This window comes from Cyanistes caeruleus, chromosome 9 (genome assembly GCF_971803275.1).
Source record: "Cyanistes caeruleus chromosome 9, bCyaCae1.hap1.1, whole genome shotgun sequence".
In the NCBI taxonomy this organism is placed as follows: domain Eukaryota; kingdom Metazoa; phylum Chordata; class Aves; order Passeriformes; family Paridae; genus Cyanistes; species Cyanistes caeruleus.
The window spans coordinates 21795448-21809207 of record NC_141709.1 but is presented as its reverse complement, the minus strand read 5'-3'; the positions used below and the strand labels follow the sequence as shown (position 1 = coordinate 21809207).

At 39.6% G+C, this 13760-nt stretch overlaps 1 protein-coding gene and 1 long non-coding RNA gene across 16 annotated transcripts in view; one reads left to right on the top strand and one right to left on the bottom strand.

The window, feature by feature from the left end:
- Window positions 1-13760, top strand: part of ADGRL2 (adhesion G protein-coupled receptor L2) — a 389866-nt gene that overhangs the window by 59040 nt on the left and 317066 nt on the right. For 5 of the 15 annotated variants that reach the window (XM_086901648.1, XM_086901630.1, XM_086901639.1 and 2 more), the window contains exon 1: window positions 6697-6955. The exons of 5 other annotated variants lie outside the window; for them this stretch is intronic. The gene's annotated coding sequence lies outside the window, so the exon portion shown is untranslated. 5 more of the 15 variants (XM_086901650.1, XM_086901629.1, XM_086901631.1 and 2 more) reach the window with 4 other exon arrangements.
- LOC147651672 (uncharacterized) lies at window positions 1225-6770 on the bottom strand. Its single transcript, XR_015290379.1, has 2 exons — window positions 6330-6770; window positions 1225-5639 (listed from the first exon to the last, which is right to left on the bottom strand). It is a non-coding gene; the product is annotated as an uncharacterized LOC147651672 (long non-coding RNA).

Here is a 13760-nt window from a genome sequence, read left to right as displayed (position 1 = left end):
TGGGAAGTAATGTTGCTTAAAGATATGTTCCTTGTGAACATATTCTAAGTTCAGAGCTGAGACTTTTGCACAATTTCAGATAACTTTACATGTCTACAACTTTATGGGCAAGTTTAGATAGTGTTAGGTGACCTTCAGTGCCTCATTTACTCGATACGATGCTAATACAACTGTTATACATATAGGAGGTTTAGATCTTTATGATTTAAAAGTAAATTATGAAATGAAAATCATAGCCTAATGAATACTAAGAGCTGTGCCTGAGTCTGCAGTAGTCTGAGATTACTCAATAACTCAATGGGTTGCTGATATGGTCGAGCCTCAAAAGATTATTTTTTTCTTTTGTAAGAACAAGGGAGGTTATGATTGCTGCCATGTAGCTCAACAGGGTCCTCAATATCTCTAAAGAAATGATCCCTCCCAGATCCAGATAGCAGTTGACCATGTAATCTGTCCAAAAACAAAATTGCCTTGAGGACATACAAGCCAAAGTTCACTTGTAATACTGGTTCTTCTTTTATTAATCCCAGAAAGATGTCAGGCTGTAGTAGGTAGTATGGCTAAAATATACCTTAGAGCAGCTTTGTTTATTTCTTACATCCATTCAAACACTAATAAGATGAGGAAATACGTAATTAATAATCATATGAGGAGGGGTGCAAAAGGCCACGACTTGCCTTCGTGATGCATTGCTGCATATCTGAACTGCTCTGCTAGTTTAAATACCTTACACAATGTTACCCTTATCTGCCAGCTAGCCTCTGTTACTATTTGAAGTAGGAGTGGGTAGGAGTTATTTCTGAGATGTGTGTGATTCCATAGTGTTGGGTTACAGCTGAGAGAAAATGACATTTCAAATATATATATGTATAAAACATACATTAAAGCAGTGCACCTTTGAAATACTGGTACTGCTTCTAGGTCAGTGGGAGGCTCTGGCTTACTGCTACATTAGCGTTTACAAAATTCTTTGGCATTTACATCTTTTTATTTTACAAGTTTACTCTGAAAGAAGCTAGTAAAACAAAACATAGGTCTACCCTCCCCCTGAAAGTCACTTTTATGTTTCTTTCTTTTTTAACATGGCAAAGTGGTTGTAAAATGTACTCTTGATTCTTAAATAAAACAGCATGTAAGTAGGATGGGTATGGGAAGTGGGCCCCTTTCTTGAGATTTTATAGACCGCACAGGACCTCAAACAGGAACAATGATGCTAAATGTCGATTTATTTTTTTTAGGGGTTTGCACAAAGTGCTTCGTATTATTAAGAAAAGACAGCAGATACTTCTAAAAATTTCTGAGAAACTGTTAAGTCAAGGAGAACTATTTCTTAATAATCAAACTTATGTTCAGTTGTAATACAATTAAGGAAGAAATGGGTGATTGCAGAATAGCTATTCAGATTCCTGTGAAACTTAACAGGGAACAGGATTGCCCCTCTGAGAAGAATAGGACAGACCATATAATTCGACATCTGGGATCTAGGAAGACCCCCAGTTGAGGGTACTATTGAAATTCAAAACCAAGAAAGAAGTGTGTGAGGGGGAACCCTGCAATAGCTGCAATTGTGATGCCTGCCTTGTTTATGATTAAAGCTGATTAAAAATGCAAAAAGTACATTTCATTGTAAAAAACAGTGAACTGGAAGAGAGGAAAGAAAAGGATTTAGGATTCAATTTTGCAATTTTTAAATCCAAGGATTAAATGTGGAAAGGAATAGATCTGCAGCATTTTGAGGATTGGGGTTTTTGTTTAAGACTGCAATTGTGTGCTCTTTTTTCCAAGGTAAGCGAATGTTAAGTACACTGAGATGCTATTGCTCCATGCTTCCATGCTAATAAGGCGTGCTTCCCACAGTGTGTGACAGAAAGGATGAATACCATGCAGTGCTAATGGTTAATTTGTAGTGGCATGTGTGTTCCTTGAATGTTTGTGAAGTTTCATGATTCACCACCGCACAATTGAATCGCTCCTTTTTTTAAAAGATATAGCGATATGTAATGAGATGAAGCAATGCTGACAGGGTTTTTGAAAGATACATTGTCCTCCACAGCCTATTCACTTCGTAATAATACCCCCTAAATTTGTTAATTTCTCACGATTTGGGGGCTAGAGTGAGTCCTCGTCAAATAATTCTGGTATTGACCGCGGTTTAAAATGTTAATTACCGTGGAATTTGTCACAGATAGCATCAAACCACAGTGATACTAATCTATGTCATGGATTTGAAACTCCTTTGGGAAGCTCATATTTAGACTTACTGCTGAGTGAACATGACTGCTAAGATTACAGAGACCATGGACAGTGAGGAAAAGCAGTAATGCTCCTTCTGAGTAGAAAGTAAACAATAGGGTGATTGTCTGCTTACACATTGGGGCTAAACAGCCCAACTGCTGAGAAGCTCTAGGTAAAAAGCCTCCTATCAGCAAGGAGTCTTGATGTTTTCTTCATGGAGCTAGATGTTGTCAAGGATTCAGCTGAGCCACCCTAGTGAGTGTACAGGAAGCAAAACAGGATATTCTTGTATAGGCCCTGTTTTGTGTAATTATGCAACACTTGAACTCTTGTGCGTATTCCAGAATGGGTAGCACACCTCGAAAAGGATCAGCAGCAACTAGTGACTGAAATATTCTTATGAAAAGTGCTCTTGATTGAAATCAGTGTGTTTACATTTTCAGTTATCTTTGATAAGGATTGTTCTGCCTCAATGCACCCTCAAAATTAAGAAATTATTTTCACCCGGTTTCATTTCCTGTGTTTGTTTCTTTTAACAAGCAATCTAAATAATTTCCGTTGTCTCTTAAAAGGGAACAATAATGGAAATGATCAGGAAAATATCAGTACATCAAATATCCTCAGATATTTCTCAGGAATATGCTGTTTTTGACGAAACACAGACAAATTCCCTGAGAGGCAGCTGAGCAGAGGTTCATGCCCAATGACTGCCAGATCTGTACTGGGGAGCCTGGACACCCAGGAATGTGCAGTGAGAGTTTTGGGCCCGCTAGGTCCCTGTGTGTAGTACGGAAGCCAGAAATCACTGGAAGCTCTGGCTGGGTGTGCATGTGCGTGCACGTGTGTATCTACATAAGTACACTATCTGCATAAGCAGTGTGCTGGGTTTATTTAAATGATCTGTTTCAATTAGAGTCTCTTTTGTTCTGTTTCTGTAAATAAAAACCACATGTTAACTTTTGAATAATCTCTGGTTTTAATAGCCTGAATGCTGCCATGTCCTGCTTGTACCACAGATAGTAATGAAACTGCTTTTATGGGTAAGAATCAGGACTGAATATTAGAAACTAAGCTTTGTTTTCAGCAAAAAAATTTGTGTTTTGTTTTTGTGTTTGGGGTTTTCAGGTTTTTTTGTGTGTCTGGCAATAATGTTGCCCAAAGAAAAATTTTTGGCTAATGCAAAATAACGGACAACCTTCTGTGGTCTGTGGATTATAGCACAAGCACAGATTTTTCCATCCTGTTACAAAAATCACTCAAAAAGAAATCTATCCTCCCTGAAACAGAAGAGAAAAAACCTCCAGATCCAGATTATTTAAATAATAGCAGTAACCCCATATTAGACTTTCCTTGTTTCCTAATCTGCATACACAAACCCAAATTCTACTGCTGAAACAGTGAATGTCAACCAGGTTGTAAGAGTGCAAATGATGGCAGAATATGGCAACTGATTTGTAATTTTTTCTGTTCTCAGTCTTCAGTGTAGCTGATGCCAGATAGCCTGCCTTGATCTGTACTCATACAGTGTCAGTTCAGAGTGTGGAAGTCAGAGGGAAACGCGCTTTAGTTCTCATATTCCGCTTTTGTTACAGCTTGCACAGGGGGCTATAACCTGCACCTTTGCAACAGTTTTGTTTTTGTTTTTTTAATTCATGAGGGGATTGGAACTGCATTTAATATTTTTGTTCTGAGAAATGAAGTAAGTAATATCAGAATGAACAGAACAGGCACAAAACACAAATGTCTGTCATCTCCATGGCTCCAGGAATATTTTAATGGTGAAGATTTCATGGAACTATAATGCAGTTTCATGTACCTCTCTTCAGTGTTTCTAAAAAACAAACAAAAATACCTGCAGAAGAAAAAACATTTTGTTTTTAATTAAGACAGTAGAGTATTTTTTACTGGGGTGTCAGCAAGTGCCGATTTCAACGCAAGGGAAGGAGTAAGACCACATGGCTGGGAACAAAGCAGGGGGGTGAGGCAGCTTCCCCAATCAACAGAGGCAAGCTGTCAAACTGGCTCAATTGTCATGTGAAATCTCAGCCATAGCAAGCATCTGGGCAAGAAATCTCTGGTTTTTTGTTGTTGTTGTTTTGTTTGTTTGTTTTTGTTTATTTTTAACTATGCTCTTAGCTTAAAGAGTAACAGTTATGTTAAACTGAGAAAAAAAAACAATTTTAAAAATTGCTCTGCAGAACCCCTGGCAAAGATATGCATAAGCAGTCTTATTGTGGCAAAGTCAGGCTGGGTTTTTTTCTTACATATATTTGGGCTTCTTTCCCTCCTTCTAATATGCATTTAGTGCAATCTTTTCTTTTTCATATTTGTCCTTTCTATACTTTCTATACTTTTCTTTCAGAATTTGTTTTGCCTCCTTCGTTGCTATTCATGATTAAGGTTTAGACTTCATATTTGCTTATTCCCCATGCTTTTGTCAGCTTTCAATATCTTAGTGCAAACTTTGTTATATTTCAAAACCTTGTATTTCTTGATGTTCTTGCCCGAGATTATATTATTTCATGACTCTTTCCCCAAGTCTTGATTTCTTATTTATTTGGTATATTCTAAAGAAAACTAAGCTTCAAAATGCTTAGGAGATATGACTAAAAACAAAATAAATTAAAAATTAAAAGAAATATAGATACAAAAGTACTTTTTTTTTTTTTCTTTTTTTTGCTAGAGCTTTACAGTCGCCCAGATTCTTTGCAATTTGTCACATCAATTTGAGTACTTTAGATGCCATCATTTATGTTTCAGCAGTACACTGAATTTTGGGCTTGAAACGTGGGCGAGAATACCTGGGGGAGGGTGTCACGATCTCTGCCAAATTTAATTCTGGGGCATAATAAGAAACTTTCTGAGCAAAATTTTAATTTGTTCTCAATCAAGCACAGCAGCCTGAGATGTAGTGTAAATTATGGTGAAGTCTGTACTCTAATTACTTTTCGAAAGCTTTTAAAAAGCTTACTCTCCCCACCCTGTTCTTCCCAAATGTCTCTGGAAGAACTATCCTGGTTTATATCCAACTCTTAAAGTCGCTGTCACTTCTTGGGGTGCCTTTTCACTACCCCCAGTGTCAACCCAATGTCAGCATCTTCCCCTGAGCACTATCACTGCAGGTTCCCACCAGTAGGTGTGGTGGACAGAGCGCTTTGGAAAGGTTAATCAGCAGCATTCATTAATAACTAGGTAACAGTACCCAGCCTGCGGGCTGCTGCCTGTTGGCAAATCGCTCGCGTGGTGCAAAGCTTGTAGTTTTTGTTCAACTGGTTGAGCGCCTCGTTGCCGGGCTTCCAGGCGGAGGAGGAGTTTGGCCGGGCCTCTGGGCTGTGTTGAGCAATGGCATCCATTGAGCAGCGCTGCTGGCACCTCCGGCACTTCCCGAGGCTTCAGTCTCCACGCTGAGCTCAGGAATTCAGTGTGTAATAAAGAATTGGGTAAATAAAAATTCGGAATAAAAGGTTTAAATAAAGTATGTGTAATTATAACTAATGAAAATATGGAATAAGGAATTCTCCTCCAGGTCGAGGTAGAATTCCTTTTCCAAAGTCACGGATTGCAAAAGAACCCCCCCCAGATAACAAGCTTCAGCAGGCTCATCAACTCGGAGGAAAGGACAGGACACAGGCCATCATAGAAACAAAAGAACTAGCCTGAAAGTCTACCTCCAGACAAAGGCAACGCCCGGCCGATTTCGGCCGGAGACCATCAAGCAAGACAAAAGGGACGAGCCCCAGGAAAATGGTCATTGCCAGAATCGAACACCACACCCGCCAAACCCATACTACAGAAACTCAATCAAGAAAGACAAAGAAGAGACTACTCCTCCGAGATATCCATCGGCGCTAGCCCGGATCCCTCGATTCTGCTGTGATGAAATATGTTAAAATACATACAGACTCACTTTGCATTTGAGGAGACTCTGCCCGGATACTTACTGACTCAATGTTCTAGGCCAGGAAATCCATTCACCCGACAATCAGGGACACTTGGTGAATGGAAACTGGTTGGAATTCTAGCCTGGGGACATAAAATCCCTATAAAAACCCAGGCCAAAGAACCCTCAGACGTGGATTTGGGAACACCTATACCTTGCGTATAGACCCTGTCCACCCAGCGCTGCGCTGTCCATTTATTGTGGTTTTTCCTCGCTGTTCGTTGCTTTATTAATTTATAATAAATTTATCTTTGTTAATCTTTAATCTGCCGTTGCATTTATAACAAGTGTTTAAAGCAAGAGCAGAACAGCTTTCCCAACGCTCCTGGTTAGCTTTGCAGTGCTTCCGCTGCTGCTGGTGTCCAGGCCTGCTAGGCTGAAACTCGGGGAACTATGATTGTCGGTAGTCCTTTGACACTTTCCAGCAGCTCCCTTTCAGGTGATTAGCAACGTGGATAAACTCTCCAAGGGCTTGCCGAGAAAGGCACAGAGATCAATTTACAGAGGTAGGGAAAAGCTCCACACGCTTGTGCAGCGGCGCGGCCGAGGCTCCCCCTCAGCAGTGTCACTGTCACGCACACAGGGCGGGCAGAGCGGCCTGAAGCCGCAGAACAGAAATAAGTCAGGCCTTTGAGTCAGGCTAATCACTGGGAAGGCTCAGGCCGCGTTAATGGCTGAGATCGTGTCCTGTTACACTGCTGACTAATGGACTTCCCAGACTGAAGTTCCTACTGTAGGCTGGGCCTCGGGTTTTCCTGGTTTAATATCTCTGTCAGAAAGGTGCATGTTCTTCATATGTCTTTGGATATTCGTTGCGTTTTCTAGGTTAGACAAAATACTGTTTTCCTAGCTGGATTCTATATTAGGGCAAAAGCAAAACAAACAACAAAAAAAAAGAAAATTACAAACTTTCGGTCTTTGTTTAGAAGATGACACACCACAGCAACAAAGAACTGAATAATTTTTGAGACCATGTAATTACAAAAATAATGTTTGAGTTAGCTTTTAGGATTTTTAGCCTTAGTGTATCAGACTGATATTTGTCAAACAGGCTTATGGCTTGCTCCAAGTGATTTTAGCAGCTCCGGTGGGGCTAGTTATGGTGTGAATTATTACTCAGTGTGAGTAAGGAGATCAGAACTAAGCCTAGATATGGTGAGAAGGAAAGAGAGTTTTGTCTGATTTGTCTATGATAGATCTGTCCTGCTGCTAGCTCCCTGGTCTTTCATTTAGTTGCTTTTTAGAGACTTTTGTTAAGACTTACAAGGAGTCCTGAGAGGACAATTGAGCTTTTATAGGTTTTTTTGCAGAAGCAGGAAGAAAGAATCAAGTTGCTGGTTTTCTCTTATTGTTGATTTATTTTCTGCTTATCCTGCAAATATTTCTTTCTGAAATTTTTTTAAAGAAAACAAAACAAACAAAATTAAAACCCCAAGCAAACAAAATTAAAACCCCAAGCAACCAAGTAATGTAAATTGGGCTTTGAGGAAGTAAGATGGTGAGCTTCAAGGTTGATCTGCAGATAAGGACTTCCCAAGTATACAACAACCTTATGATCAACTCTTTCAGCAAGGAGGGTTGTAGCTTTTATAGCCACAAACTATATAATAGAATAGTATAATAATATACAAACTATAAAGCTGTTTATAGCTTTTGTTTTCTAAGAGAACTGATTTCCACATGAGCTTGTCTCAGTTCAGAAAGGTTTAATAACTAGAAAAAACAGATTTTTTCACAAGATGCTATAAAGTGAAAAATAAACTAGTATAGGCTGTTAAGGTTAGTGGGCCACTTGCTGAGCTCAGCAGTACAAAATGGACCTGAAGGCTTCCCTCAGGCAGCCTCAGGGTCCAGCTTCCCCTTTGCACAGGGAAAGCTCCTGGCCAAACTCTGGCTGTGCCTATGGATGAGCCCCTGGGACCAGCCCACAGCAGGCTGGGGCTTCCTAACTCACCCTGCTCAGCAAGAAAGCTCCAGCTCTGGCCACAGAAACAGCTTCTCTTTGCCAGAAACTCTTACTCTCTTGTCCTTTCTGGTGCTGGTATTACATAGTTACAGCAGACCAGAGAATCTGTGCTGCAAGATGGTCAGAGAATTTATGGCCTTTGGAGCCGATGGGACTAAGTTTGCTCAGGATCATGCCCTTAGTTAGCGTCCTGCAGCAAAAAGGCCTAGAGTTTAGTAAGGAAACTCTCTCAGGGATTTATAGTATTGATGACTGTAACCAAGCCTGGCAGCCCTTGGATCTTACAGCTCTCTCTGGGCCTAATCAAAGGCCATTGACGTAAACTAAAACATTTGACTTCAGAGAGCTGTGGATCAAACTCTGTGTCTACACTGACTGGGTTTGCCTTCCCCTCAGACACAACCTCACTTTAAATTCTTTTCTTCTGACAGGCCTGTAGCCTCATTCCTCTCTCTTAAGCTGGGAGGGCATTTCACAGCTCTCTAAAATGCCCAGAAGTGACTTTCCCCTTCTCACGGTGCAGTTTCACATTATACCTAATTCAGTGTAACTGCTGGCTGATCCCAAAAGTCCCATCCCTGTTTTACTGATATCAGGTTTAAAGATCATATAATCCTGGCAGGATGACTTGACACAATTAACCCAGTCCAGCCCACATCCCCTCTGTGTTGTTTGTGTTCCTCCACCACCACAAAAAAAACCCCCAAAAAACTAACTAAAAGTAAACCAAACCGCCAAACCCAAAATGCCACTATCCTTTCAGCAGTTTTCCACATTTGCCATGGATTAGTGTAATGTGACTCTGTGGCATGAGTCTCAAAAACTCTGCCAGGGGCATTACATAAAAGCAAAGTTAATTTGCATTAAGGCAGAGAACCCAGACAAAGAAAACATTAAGAAGAATTCAAATGAAAATGATACGAAAGGTATTATTACCAGCACACAAGGTCTAGTCCAGAAGTATTAATTAGATACTGATCCAAAGATAGTGGTTAAAATGGATATTACAAGTGTGAAAACTACCCTTAATTTATGTTATTATACTTAATGTGATTCTCTTCTTATTTTTCATTCAACCCAGTTAGCTGTCAGTCAACATTTAACATCTTGTTGGAAAGAGCTAGTTCTTCATTTTCAACCAGGTGTTCCTGGGCCATTGCAGATCTCATGTCACAGTACACAGGGAATGTTTCTCCATTCTTTCCTCTTTCTCCTACATACCTTGATGCTTCCTTTCAAGTCCATAAATCTTTGTTAACATACAAGTTTTTACTGCATGCCTTTGTCCAGACGTGGATGCATAAATGACTTCAGATATACATGATTAGCTTAAGTTTTTTTCTAGTTTTAAATATAAACTCATTTTAATTCCTTTATTTTAATTTAGGTGGTGTAAATGTCATCTACTCCCGTATTATTCTCATTTCAAAGCATGCACTTAAAGTCTTGAACTTAAAGTCTTGAACTCTTTTACTTCAGGTATGCATGTTTTGAAAATAAAAACTCATAAAAGGACTGCAATAACTATTATTAACTTCTAAATTTCAACATGTCATTGTACCCCTATTGGGAGTCTAAGCAAATGTTCTCAGTTTCCCTTGACACAGTAATGAGGATTTCTCCCTGTGTGTTCTCTCTTCTCCATGGCTTGAAAATTAAAGCTATGTCTTTAGCTATAAGGTGTGCAGCACATCTTTCTGAAAGATAAAGTTTATATCAGATTCAAGCTACCCAGCTGTTTCAGAGCTCTCCTTTTATGTCAGGTTTTGGAATTTTTGAGTGGAAGCTGACTTGCATATTAAAATTCATATTAATTATAACTTGTAGTGATACTTAATAGCAGAGGTATTACTCTGTGTCTTACAGTCTGATTTACTGTTCCAATTTTCTTAATTTGAGAATGTGTTCAAATTCCTATGGCGAAAATCACTCAGAAAAGAAGCAGCTACTTAAAAGGAATGAAAGAAGAGTTTCATTTTGAAAGAAGTGAAACAATTACCCCCATAAAGCTCATGAGCATCCTGAATGCTTCCTTGCAGTGAAGTACCTTATATTTGCCAGTAGTTTTCTAGTGGTGGCTTGTTCTGCTGGGATGTAAATTAAATGTGTGATGTTAGAAGCTAAGTCACTTAGGTATTGTCACTCTGAGCAAAGGACCTGCTAGAGCCTTTTAGAAAAGATTCACGGGTGATGAGAGAGATGTGCAGTTTCCAAACTCACCAAGAAAGAAGCAGTTTTTTTACTTAGCGTATCTTTGTCACTTTGTACTTTCTGTGTCAACTGTGACCAGTACTAGTCCTCCCACTTTCATCAAGGAAGCTGGAGGTTTGGTTTTTATGCTGTGTAACATAGCTTCTTGTTCAGGTAAATGGAAAAATATATTGGAATGTCTTCTGATTAATTGGTTGGAAGAAGCTGAGGTCCTTGCCACACAGATCCTTTTGAAACTCTCAGCTGTGTGGTATTTGTACACTCATGTCTCTGGAATGTAACATCAGTGAGAAAAGGCACCAACCCTTAAGACAGTGTGACTTACCATCATTCTTCCTTGAGAATTAGTTATTCCTTTGTCTTACTTCATGAAGTAAATTAATACAAATAAGGATTTTCTAGTAATGTACTTTTTAAAAAATATATGGATGGACTTAGAAAATCAGAGAATCTCTAGCTGGAGTATAAATGTGTGGGAAGTGTACAAATTTTTCCTTCATTTTCTTTATATTTCAGCTCTGGAAATGTCTGTATAAATACAGTAATCCCATTGTTTACTCATCCATCTGGGACCTCCGTAGACAGAAAACGTCAGGGGAACACCAAAGCTGGTGGGAGCAGGATGAGAAACCCATGCTTTGCAGAAGGTCATCCATATCTTCTTTTGCTTCCATTGTCAAGCCCAGTGACTCTGTCCTTACAGGAAGAACAAGGATATCTTCATACAGATGTGGAAGCTCCCCAAAGACTGCATTTTGTCTGTACCACCAGAGAGGAAAATTGTACACTGCAGGCTTCAGATGTGTAGTGGGTTGATCTTGGTTAGATGCCCACTAGGCCACTCTATCCCTCCTCCTTCTTAACTGGACTTAACTTTGTCTCCTAATGGGAGAGAAAATAAGATAGAAAACAGCTCATAGGTTGAGATAAGGCAGTTTGCTAAAGCAAAAGCATGCATAAACAACGAAAAAACCCAAAGATTTTATTCCTTACTTCCCATGAGCAAGTGATGTCCAGACATTCTCAGAAAGCAGGTCTTCAGTACAGGTAGTGGTTGCTCCGGAAGGCAAATGGAAATAACAAATAACGTTCCTTCCTCCTCCTTTTCTTAACTTTCATATCTGAGCTAATATATATGGTTAATATCATATGGTATGAAAAACCCCTTCAGTCAGTTTAGGTGAGTTATCCTAGCTGCATCCGCTCCCAGGATTTTTCCCAGTCTGCTGATGAGGTGGGAATGTTGGAGAGACAGCTCTGATGCTGTGCCAGCACTGCTCCGTAGTGGCCAGAACACTGGTGTGTTATCAACAATTTTCTAGCTACCAGTGCAAAGCACAGCACTGCGAGGGCTGTGCTATCCATCTCAGCCAGACCTAAGACAAGATGTGAACTCTATAGGCTCAGCAGCACTTTCACTTGGAGCTCCAGATATTAGAGCATTCAACTCTGTCGACCTTGTGTTGCCACATGCTCCCTTGTGAATTTCCCAGCTTTTTTCTATCCCCTCTTTCCCACAGATACTTTTTCTCAGAATTTGGGGAGATATAAATGGGGGAATGGATGCTGCTGCAGAGGAAAAACAAGAAGATAGTTCCCAAAGCCCCTTGCATTACCCTAGGACACCTTTAAGCACTTTGGCTAACTCACATCACATGCACAGAGATCTCTTCAAGGTCACAGCATCTCCCAAATACCAGCGCTCCTGCCATGCCAATACCAGCCACTTGAATTCTACATCACTGAGGAAAAACTTGAACTGGTGACTTCTCTGTCACATGCAATGTAGGCCAAACATGCTCTCATAACATCCAAAACATCGTCATTGAACTCTAGAGGCTGTTATGTTCTGTGGGCTATGGCCTGGGAAATTTATGACCTAGGCTCAGCTTCATGTTCTGCCAAATTCAGTGTGAAAACTCCTCAGAATAGAGCATACCCAGCGGTCTATACTGAGTATCAAAACAACTGCTTTAATACTGTTTTGTTTCTGCAGATCTTTGAAAAGCTTTTTATGTGCTCAAAGCAGGGCAACAAGTTTTAAAACCTGAAAAAAATTATTTTCTATCTTCCCATCAGTTCTAATTACGTGACCTTTCTCAAAACAGGTTCTTTCCTTCTCAGAAGCCATGGTTGTGGCTAAAGACATGGAAACTAATTTTCCCACATAGCTAATTCTATTGCTGAAAGACTCAGATTCACTTTCAGTAATTTCCACTTGATTCTGCATATCCCCTGCTGAATAAATAAGCAAAAGAGGTATCTTCCATGTTAAAAGCTTTTCTATATCTCCTTATTTACAGGGATAAATTGAGTGTAACATTTGCCTTTCTCATAAATAAAAACCTGAGCCAGAAGTTTTGCAAGTTGCCTTGTTTTTACTCATTTTTATAGGAAAAAAATTCTTAAAACTCATTCTGCGAGTGTAAATTTCACTGTTAAGTGCAGATGAGAGCACATTATGAGGTTTCCCAGTGTATTTTGCTCTCTTTACCTGATTCCCCTGGGTTTTTTGAATCCATGTATTGCATTCATAATTTCTAAAAATCCTGCCTTTGAATGTTTGCTTAGGGTTTCCTTTTTCTTTTAATATACTAAAGCTGTTTGGTTTGGGTTTTTTTAATTACCTTTATGCCAATGTGTACTATGAGTGTACAAAAAGCTCTATCAACTTCTTTCTGTTTGCAATTTTCTTCTGAGATGGTTGCTCCCAAAGCTATCCTGAAATTTCTCCCTCAAGACAAAACAAAATTTTCTCATTAGATACAGAAGAGTACTGTTTCTTATCCAAAATTAAATATTCCCAGGAGAAATACTGACTTGTATTCAGAATACTGCATTTTATCATCTTAAGAGAAAGGCATCCATTCTCTTTTCTAGCTCATATTGTAAAAAGATAAGCTGTAGGACTTAATCATGGGGACCTCCCTGTTGCCTGCAACCCTTTATTGTATTCCATGCTTCCTCAAACACTTCCTCAAGCACTGAATTTTAGTCAGGAGAGGGTAGGAAAATAAAACTGAGCCTTGCACTCAGAAGGACATCAGGTCTGGTGTTCCTTTGCTGAGGCAAGCCTGCTGGGTGAGAGACCAACCAGCAAGACAGGTTGGCTCTGGGCCTCGTGTGGGGTGAAGACGTTTGGTATGGCAGTGGAGCAGTATCTTACATCTACCTTCTGCAACAAAAAAAATTTCCCACTTTGATAAGTGAAGGATATTGCCCCTTATTTCCAACTAGCTAAAGCTGGTGGGTAGAAGGGAAGGTGTAACTTTTAAGGGGAAAAATGAAGGAAGCATTTTCTGGAAGGAGTACAATAAAATCATTGTATTCTGTTTCTTAAATATCTGTCCACAAATCATTTTTAAAAAAGCAGTGGTGTATCTACAGCAGAAAAATGCAAGCATAATC